Raw genomic sequence first — 11306 nt, 5'->3', positions numbered from 1 at the left:
GGATTTGGAGACATTATCGCTCTTCCCCAATTCCCTCATGGAGCGCCATCTTGATCTGGGATGGAAAGAGGACCAGAGACTGTTGATTGTAAGTACAGTATGGAGAATGAGACTGGACCTCAAGCACATCTTCCAAGTACACTGGACTGAGGCCATTCAAAGCTTGCAAGTCAACAACAGGCAAGAAATAGTGTGCAAATGAAAGACACTTTCAGCTAATGTGGTCAAACACAGTTCTCAGATTTATGATCTTAGCTGTTTAATCTCTTTCCCTTCAATGCTCCATTCAAAGCTATCCATCTTGTGCAACTGCTGAGTAGAGTCAAAGAACAATAGTATTGTCATACTGTAGTTACATTCAGAGCCATTCAGTTTCATCCATGTTATCTGTCAGAAATGATGAAAGTATACAAGTGGCTGAATCAGTAGTACTGTAGGTTTAATTAGTATACATTTAGAATTACATGTTTATATAAGAGTTTACATACATTTAAGCATTACAGTGAACACTAATGCCATGAATTCTACTGCTCAAAGGAAGATTATAAAAATGGCCAAATTGGTCAAAAATGATTTGGAGAGAAGCAGGTTGTGTAATGGCCTGGACATCTCAAACTGGTTTGTGGCCTTTTGTGGGCATTAAAAATAATATAGATTAGAAATCTCATTTGGCCACCATTTTGTTTGACATAGTATATACATTTAATAGCTTTTCTCTCCCTGAATCAGTAGTACTGTAGGTTTAATTAGTATACATGTAGAATAACATTTTTATAAAAGAAGTTGCATTTAAGCACTACGGTGAACACTAATGCCATGAATTCTACTGCTCAAAGGAAGATTACAACAATGCTACAGAAAATAATAAGGGTTCTAAGATAGATCCCAGTGGCTTAACTATACATACATACCTGTAAAGTCATAAAGTCACTAATCTGATTACATTGCTGTCGATTAAACAAATCAGATTTAAGCTGTCATAGGGCCTGGTTGATTTGAAAGATTATCTTGATTGATGCTGGAGGGGTTTTGTGCATTTACAGGGACAATTCTTAATTGTAGCAGTATGTCACAAAATGATTTTTTGATGGCTATTAGAAAACCGACCTTGCGGAATAACTCAGCAACGCACACACAAATACACAAGAATACATTTATTAATCTATAAAATGTGCATATAAACATAACAGATCTTATAGTGAGGGTTAGCAGAATACAAAAGGTATTTTGTTTTCTGCTAATACAAAAATAACGAAGAGTTACAAATACCAAGAGAGACATGCATTCAGTATATCATTCATTTATACCATTTCGTTAATTAACTTTGATCACAACTTCCACACTAGATACTTCAAAGCAAGTACGTCACTCATAGGAGTTAAATTGATATCAACTGGGGTTGAGGTAACAATTTAATTCTCGAGCTGTAATGTAGAATGTTGAATACTCATCCAATTTATGTAGATTCAGATCTCCTGCGATCACAAAGGAACAACGACTGGCTGTTGCTGCGTCCAATCAGTGTCCTCTGGCCAGGTGCCAGGCAGTCCTGGTGCGACGTGAGGTGTGGGAGAAGGAGGGAGAGATTCCTGCTGCGGCGCGCTGGCAGTGGCTCTCTGAAGACCGGCTAGTTAGTCCTGGCTGAACAAGCACAGTTTGTGCACATCAAAAGTGACTGCGGGTCCAAGCAAGTCACACTCTTTAGACGGGAAGAAGACCGGTTCATTCCCGATTTAGCGCTAGTCCTGAATCCTGAGATTCAGCTATCGACAGTTCCGACCTGTAGTTCACTCGTTGATCAGGAGAGCGTTTGCGGTGGAGTACTGGCGGTTCACGAGGCTTGCTGCTGGGTTAACCTTGGGCGGATCCTTTGGTTATGCGCGGGCGATCTCCGTTCTCGAGTCTTAGAACAAAGTAAAGTCCTGGCACTCGGAGACACTGGCCGTCACGTGATTGTCCGAGATGAGTCTGAGAATATCCTGGAGGGGCCCCTTCTGAGCCTTGTGCTGCCTCTTTTATCTGGAGGAACTATGGTTGTTCTTGGTTGAAAGTTCCGCGGGTATTCGAGACCCACGTGGGGTTACCCTGCCCTACCAGTTCCTGATTGGCTGATTGAGTGGAGGATGAGTAACAATGCACTCTGACATTAGGGTTGTAAACCTTGGGATTAGACTCTCCCTTGGAATCTCCCAGACAGTGAGGCACCAGAGAAGACAATTCATTAGGGTGGCTGGAGAATCTCAGCCTTGGGAGTTGTTCCTTTTCAAGAAACTCTATCAGACAGAAAAACACCTTAAACCTGAACCAAATGGAATGGCCTCTCTGTGTCCAGCACCACTAAGATGAGGAAGAGAGAGACTGGCAAGGGAGCAGCAAACTTAATTCCTGTATTATTAATAAGCCTTGCCGCCACACTGTAGATTGACTCCTTATAGCCTAAACATTGCAAAAACGTAAAACCTAGTTACAATTTCCTTAACTCAATGTTAGGTTGATTGTTAAAAATCTCCACACTTCAAAATGTGAATAACAGTACAACATACTTTATGTTTGGGATCACAAAGTCTGATGAAGTTCTTCTTTGAAAAAATAAGTTCTGCTATTTAATATGGAATCTAGAATTAAAACTGAAAACATGGTATTTTAATGTAGAATTTAGTGTACAATGCAATTAAGTGTGGCAGTAAATGTTCAGTGGATTGTGTTCATAAGTCTGTGAAAATGGAATGAATTGTAATTAATGTTGTTCCGAGGCTACAACTGAGCAAATCATGCACAAAAACCTATTGAAAATCTGAATTTTGCAAGGCCCTTTTTACTTAAATTATTTTCCTTAAGCCTAGGTAATGTTTTAATATACAATTTAAAAAATGTGTATACAAAAATAGTTAAATACCTTCAACACAAAGTTGTATCGTGTTTATCTGTTTTAAATTTACATGACAGATGTACACTCCATTATCCAACTTATTCAGATTGATCAACTCGAAGGAAAAGTTTCCTTTTTAAATTCACTTGGAAACAGGCAAGTCTGGTTTTTAAACTGGATGTCCTGGTCTGACAGATCATCTTTCCCATGAACAAAATCATGGACAATTTTGCCTGTACAGGACCAGTATATTTTTAGCTGGGTTTCATCAATTGGCGAAGAACATGGAATCCTGTTGTGATGTTCTGTGCAGAGACTGAAGAAAAATAGGTAGGTTAAACGAAAACCAAGATACTGTATGATCTGAAAACAAGAACAAATGATCAATTGTGAATGACAATAACTAAAAATAAGTGCAAGTTGTTAAATAATGTGAGTTTGGTCAAGGCTAAAGTAATGACTGAGGTCCTGGAATGAAGAGAAACGCCCTGAGGTCCAGTGAAACTGGAATGGTGCAGGGACCAACTAATTTTACATTATCGAGCATGAGCACATATGACTTAAAGAACAGTGGCCAAATAGTGGAAATACTGTATGCTAAGGAACAGCGCATAAAAAATATAAGTGGATAATTCACAAAATTCACTTTATGGACCTACTCTTGTAACAATAACAACTTTCTCAATGCTTAATTTTAAAGAAAAGTCTAAAGTGGTAAATCAAAGGTCATATTTAAAAAATGAAATTAAGATAAAATAAATCAATTTGAACATAAACAGAGAATTTCAATAGAACATGCTTTAAAAGGATTACAAGATTTTGACAGTAAGTTTTTATTGCCTGGAGCTAAGTATTAATAATAATTGCTTACACTTATATAGCGCTTTTCTGGACACTCCACTCAAAGCGCTTTTACAGGTAATGGGGGCTCCCCTCCACTAACCAATGTGCAGCTTCCACCTGGATGATGCAACGGCAGCCATAGTGCTCCAGAACACTCACCGCACACCGCACACCAGCTATCAGTGGGGAGGAAAGCGGAGTAAAGAAGCCAATTCATAGATGGGGATTATTAGGAGGCCATGATTGGTAAGGGCCAATGGGAAATTTGGCCAAAACCCCGGGGAAACACCCCTACTCTTTTCGAGAAACACCGTGGGGTTTTTAATAACCACAGAGAGTCAGGACTCTAAAATGAGTTTTACATCTCATCTGAAGGACAGCACCTGTTTACAGTATAGTGTTCCCATCACTATACTGAGGCTTTAGGACCCACATGGACCATGGGGTGAGCACCCCCTGCTGGCCCCACTAATACCTCTTCCAGCAGCAACCTTAGTTCTTCCCAAGAGGTCTCCCATCCAAGTACTGGCCAGGCTCACACCTGCTGAGCTTCAGTGGGTTGCCAGTTGTGAGTTGCAGAGTGATATGGCTGCTAGTTATTATTAACTGTTGATGCTTTTCAACAGTTTCGTCACTTGTTCCCGTCTTGCTCACTGCCTTTCTCCATTCCTCCGCGTATTTGTGTTTGCAGACGGGCACAATGAACATGTGCGTTTGTTTTCATGGAAAAGGGAAAAGGATGCCCACATGTTTTTATATTCCACAATGACCTCAGACATATCATAAACCGGATGCTGGCGGTGCAATCTGTGTAAACATCAAAATCCATTCTCTACCGGTATAAACAGTATAGCGAAATCCATATCGTGGCAAGTGTACAAAGCTGGTAGACAACTACTTCAAAATACTTAAAGAGGAACTGCAACTATGTCTATATTAGTCGTTGTAGTGACTTGTGAGCAGGAAGGGCTGCATCATATCACAGTTCTTGTGACATGATAATCCTCTTTATTTGCAAGTGGATAGCTATAAAGTTTATACTATTTGTTATACTAGACAATTCTACAATACATAAAATTCTCCCTCAGCTGTGATGTTTATTTCAGACTTTGAACAAATGTAAAAACTTAAGAAAAGCTTGATAATCCCGATTACAAAACTTTGAAATGTTTTTGATGAATTAAATATCATTGATAAAATGTTCTACATGGAGTACTTTTCTCAGGAACTGGTCAAATTTATCCAAAAGATTACTCATCACCAATACAACAAATTTAGTTAAAAGAACAGAGACAAACAGATCCACTGCACTATCAAATTAAATATGAAATCATACTCCTTCCTTGCTCCTGTAGCAAAGAATGCACTGTCTAGATGGTTTGAGAGCTCTACACTCGCACACAAACCTGAAAGCAACTGTAGACTTTGACATGAAAAAAACAGGGTGATCTGATAGGCTGTTTAGTCTGACACCATGTCATTTGTCAGGTACAGGAGAACAGCAAAAAAGTAGTTTTACGGTAGTTTTCAACCTGCAACAGGTAATGGACCACAGAGAAGCAAAGTTTAGTTCACAGGAGTTCACTTTAGGTAGACCTAAATGACTCGGATATATAAATCAGATAGTATTTGTATAAACATTAGCTATACAAATTTAGTTGAAACAAAGCTGAAATATATGAGGAGAGCACAATCTCAATAATTAGCATTTGTGCCTCATACAGTTTAGCCTTGGGTTCAATTAATGGGGTGCTGTGTGCATTGAGTCTATATCTTCTCCCCGTATTTGTGTGGGTTCTGTTCCTATGCTCTGGATTCCTCCCACAGTCCAAAGACATGTGGGTGGGTCAAATGGTATCTAAAAAAAAGGGAAAAGTTTGACCTAGGTGTGAGTGTGTACAGAGCCCCGTATCTGTGTGTGCCTTGTGGTGGACTGGTGTCTCATTCAGGGTGTTGGACAGGGATGAACTCCAGGTCCCCTGCAAAGCTGAGATAGATAAAGTAGTAAAAAAAAGAGGGGGAACAGATGAAAATAAGAGTAGGACCTCTGGTTTTCACTTTAGAAGTAAGACCTCAAAAAGAGTTTATAGTTCTCAGATAGACAGGGAGTGAGCCTCAGAGCCGTGGAACAATGTGGTTAAAATCACATCCTGAAAATACTAAAGAAACTATTAAAAGATGTGCCTTGGCATAGAGTTAGGCCCTGCTTATTTCACAGTTAGTAAATAAAATGTAAAGCTTTGCAGGGTTCAGAGTATAAGACTGCAGAAGGTAAAAGTTAAAAAATGTAAGTCAATGTGCTGAATAATGGAGAGCCAGTGCAGAGATGCCACAGTTGGGGCAATGTGGTCACAGTGCCTTAAATCTGTTAGGAGTCACACAGTGGAGTTGTATCCATATGGTTTATTTAGAAGGTGAATAGAGAGACCCACTGTAAACTTATTACAGCAATCTAGTTAAGGTGTGATGGAGGCATGAGTAAGGTTGTTTGCAACACTGTGTAAAGGGTGGTCTTGGCAGTTATGACTATGTGGTCTTCCTCTATATGTTTGACTTAAATGTCTGAAAGCTGTAGTCGTCTATGTCTAGGATAAGACTGACAATGACAGAGTCACAGCAAATTTAACAATGTGTTCTCAAAAGGGATTCTACAGTTGATTGAATGCAGAATGTATAGGGTGTGGGACAACACAGAGCCCTAAGGCAATCCAGAGGGAGAACAAAGCTGCCCAGACCTAACACCTTTAGGTTTCACTCTTTGTCATCATTAAAAAAGGTAGATAAAGGCACCACTTTGTAACAAGAATGAGATTAAGGAATTTTTGACATCATATAGATTCCTGCTGGATGAAATAGCCATAGTACTGTATGTATTGAATCGTATTGGAATATACAAGTTTGGGAGTAACAGACGAATGTCTATATAATTAAGGTCATGAAGGGATAAGCTAAGGTAATTGCCCTTTTGGTTTCTGAAGTGACAGGGTCTTCCCAAATAGGAAATTTAAATATTCAAGACATCCAACAGAGAGCTTCACTCAGAGAGGAAACAGAATGGAAGCAGCAGGGTGCAACCCCTGGAGAGAAGGGAATCTGGAGAGATTCTCAGCAGAAAGATACAGGAACTCTTGAGGAGTTGACAGAGTCATAAAAACCTGACCTGTTAAGTGATGGAATTTGATGCCACGAGCCCTGTGACCTCACGGAAGGAGCACAAAGCAGTAGGCCCTGGCTGATCAGAGCCGAAAGGTAAATGGCGACCAATCATAATTTCTTCAGATAGGAGACAAGGGAAAAGCATGCGTCTAGATTAACATGAAGTCTAGATGAATAACGACCCGTGTTTGTTTGGACATCTTGTGAGAAAAAGTTGAAAGTAGAGAGGAAAACTGATAAAAAACTCTGTTATTAACATTCTATTTCTTCAACAGAAGGGCCAGTAGCTGCTTTCTAAAAAATCTCATTACAGGTGTTATAATATCTGAGCACTCGAAGAGTGAAGGCCTTGCTTCTGTTACCTTATCAGTCGTAAAACACAACTCTAATTAATCTGCTTGAGGCCTGGGTGTGTTCAACTCCCAACAGGAGGGACAGGATTGAAAAAATAACCTGGCCTTTTGGGTTCCGAGATGGACTTGACCCAGTGGACCACCAAGTTATCACCCCAACGACCTCAAGTTAACATGAAGGATTTATTGTTCTTTTCTGAACTGTGGATCCCAATCTTCAGGATGGACAGAGATGCCCCATTTATCTGGGAAACTGGACTGAACTATGAGGGGGGGGAATAACCTGACAGATGGTAAATGTAAATATAGGTATAAGTGTTGTATTTTATTTTGTGCACATCGGAGGCCTGTGCAATATCCTGTTATTGCAGAGGCGCCTGATTATATTCTTTGTTATAAGATACCAAGGAAAGTGTTATGTGTTGAAGTCTAGTCTAGTGTCTGAAATTGAGTTTTACATTAATTCCAAAGTAAATGGATTATTTACATTGCATTTGAGCAATGACAAGTCAAGCTTTTGGAGAGTGTGAAACCAATTGGACTAAGTTAAACATTAAATTTAAGTAGTTAATTTAGTAGTGAATTGGTGGTGATTTGTGCAATGGTGTGGAAATGTGGAAGCCATTATGAATCCTTTACTGGTATACCCGTCCTCAGATAGCTCCGCATAATATTTTAGTAATTAAGCTTATCTAGGAAAGCAGAGTTTATCACAAGGACCATAGAGGTTATAAAATATAGTCTGTGGAATAGCACAGGTGACCACTCAGTAAGTAATGCACTGAGTCAGTCCATTAGATTACATTCTCTTGTGGCACTGCTTATATGTTAAATAATACCAGTTCTGATATAACCTCTTCTGAGCCAATCACTACCTCTTAGTCCTCTCACTACCTGTACAGAGGTCGCCAACCCAGTGCTGTTTTTCTCGCTATCGAGGCATGGTGTGCCTGCAAAGTCTGTGCTGCTTGGTGCCACTGGAATCCACGTTCTGCCCACAAGTGTCAGGCTCCTTCACACTAGAGGGTTATTGTCATTTAAACCCTGGTGGAGTGCAGAGCTGACTGAAGATGGAGAACTAGGAGAGGTGGTTTAGCCTGCAGTGTCCAGTAATCATTCAAGAAGAGGAAATTAAAAGTCAGTCTGGAGCATGGAATAGTGATGAGGTTGGCAGACTCTGTGATGATTGGTGTGTATATAGCTCTTGACACAATTGGTGAGACATTGGGCAGTTGCCACATCAGGAGCCTCAGTGCTAGTTCCTGTGACTAGTATCATTTATTACTATTCATGAAATAGTAATTTGCCTTCTAGTCAGATACGAGGAACTAGGGTTTTACCACTGACCCCTCACCCACACCACCAGTTCTTCAACAGAGTTCGGGAAATCAAATCTAAAACTCCCAAGCTCAGGTCCTTCCAATAGGGAATGGCTAAGGCTGTAAGAGGAGTGCAAATACCCAAAACGTCAGGTCAAATGAGGCGACAGGCTCTGCTGATGTGTACGTGGAGGGTAATAGGTAACCTACCGGGGCTATCGCCAGGTGGTTAACAGGAGGGACTGAAGTAGAACATAAAACATACTTCTATATATATTATTGATGGAAAATATATATATAATTTATCTGTATTCAACACAACAATTTAATTCAAGCATATTGTGTAATGTATCGGCTGCCTAAACATATCTTAAGCAGCTCCAACAAAGACAGCTACACATCAAAGGACAGGACTTAGCAGGTCTTCTCATGCTACATATCAAAGGACAGCTACATAACAAAGGACAGGACTTGAGACAGGACCAACTGGTCAACTCATGGTACATATCAAAGGGCAAGACGAATACACATGTGAAGCAAAACAACTTCCTGAGATCATATTGTATATAAGAGCTGGGAAACCCTTGCGGTTTGTCTGTCCTGCGGGGCAGACCCAACGTGCGTTGATGTCATTATTGAGCTCAATAAAACAACTGAATCCACAAAGACTGTGTCCTGCTCCTTGGATGAAGGATTTCCCACAACAGTGATGTGGGTCTCACCAGGCCTCCCAGCCTGTACAGATTACAGGGTAAGACTGCTTGTCTTTGAATATCGGGTACTTTAGCAGCTTCAACAATAGGTAGATACAGTAAACCAGGAGAGAAAAGCTGTTAAAACTTCTGTACTATGTCACCCAAGGAGGTGGTCAAATATGATTTTTAATGCCCACAAAGGGCCACAAACCAGTCTGAGATTTGCAGGCCATTACACAAACAATTAGGCCCTAACTCTTAACATCATAGCTATAAAATGTATTTGTACTAACAGAAGGGACATTCTTAAAAATGGGGTTCCTGTGTCAACCAAGATGGCCAACTGAGTTTTTTTTTCCCTGGTTGTCTATACACAGTCCATAACACTATCTCCTGCTATACCTCCAATAGAACTAATATATTCTGATTCACACACAGCAAAATCCATGTCTATTCCACAAGACTCAAGCACTAATAAAGACTAGACCCACAACAGATTTGTTTGTTTAATACCGGCCTCAATGATCGTTAAGCACCAAAGAATGATTAATGTAATATTGTGTACCTCTGGTGAACAGGCACTATAAACTTGTTTACAAAAATAATCCAGGAATCTGTGTGGAATATCACAGATTACTGTCCAGTACCATACTAGGCCCTACTTAATCAGACATGCACTGCTGAGGAAGTTGTTTTGCCTTGGCCATATGTTTTGAGTCACCGTCATGCTGCATGATGAAGTACTGCCCAATAAATATGCAAACACCAATATAAACCTTTACCAAAGTGTCTGAAAGGTTAAAGTGTTGAGAAAGGAAGGAACCAAAGAACTGTAGGCCACCTCCAGAACTGGCTCACTCATATTTATGGACAAATAATTGATTCTGGATTATTTTGTACAGGACAACCATGTTTTTCCTCAAGAAACTGCTAACAGTGTTTTCTCCTAGGAGTGTGGTTGTAGGCAGCTCTACATGAAGATCTTGTGGTGTTTTGGATGAAGGCCCTCATGGCATCACACACAATAATGGTGAGTTAACACTTACAAGCCAGCAGCCATATAACCCTGCAGCTCACAACTGGCAGCCCACTGAAGCTCAGCAGGTGTGAGCCTGGTCAGTACCTGGATGGGAGACCTCCTGGGAAAAACTAAGGTTGCTGCTGGAAGAGGTATTAGTGGGGCCAGCAGGGGGCGCTCACCCTGTGGTCTGTGGGTCCTAATGCCCCAGTATAGTGACGGGGACACTATGTTGTAAACAGGCGCCGTCCTTTGGATGAGACATAAAACTGAGGTCCTGACTCTCTGTGGTCGTTAAAAATCCCAGGGTGTTTCTTGAAAAGAGTAGGGGTGTCTCCCTGGCCTCCTGGCCAAATTTCCCATTGGCCCTTACCAGTCATGGCCTCCTAATAATCCCCATCTTTGAATTGGCTTCATTACACTACTCTCCTCCCCACTAATAGGTGATATGTGGTGAGCGTTCTGGCACACTATGGCTATGACAAAGAAATTCTGAACAGATGGCCAGAGCTATATCTATAACATTTATTTTATAAATATTCAGAAAGGATAGAAATGCAGTAGTGTTCTGTTAAGAGACCACATTTAAGTATTTACTTAAACTCTATTTACTTAGAAAACAAAACCAGTCCTTATGTTGCAGTCCCAAAACCGTTATCAAGCTGCGTCATGTCGTACTGTACAGTACCAATAAACAGTACACCAATAAACCAATACCAATACCAATAAACCTGGGCGTTGTTCTGTGTTCTTAAAGCTATAAAAATTAACGTAGCATACACATTTACATTCCTTCTCGGATTTATGTAGCGCAACCACAAAACGGAGTTAAATATTGAGTGAATAATACACGTACAGTAGTAATGGTCTCAGACAATATTTTGAACGTTTTACATTCGCTAAAGCAGTAAAAGCATATTGCTGTAGAAGTTCAGCCACCAACATATGAAAAAAGTACTCTTTCAGGACAGTATTGTCATACTGTAGTTACATTCAGAGCCATTCAGTTTCATCCATGTTATCTGTCAGAAATGATGAAAGTATACAAGTGGC

The sequence above is a fragment of the Lepisosteus platostomus genome, chromosome 2, assembly GCF_059453375.1.
Source record: "Lepisosteus platostomus isolate fLepPlt1 chromosome 2, fLepPlt1.hap1, whole genome shotgun sequence".
NCBI lineage: Eukaryota > Metazoa > Chordata > Actinopteri > Semionotiformes > Lepisosteidae > Lepisosteus > Lepisosteus platostomus.
The sequence above is the reverse complement of the archived record's forward strand: the minus strand, read 5'-3'. Positions refer to the sequence as shown.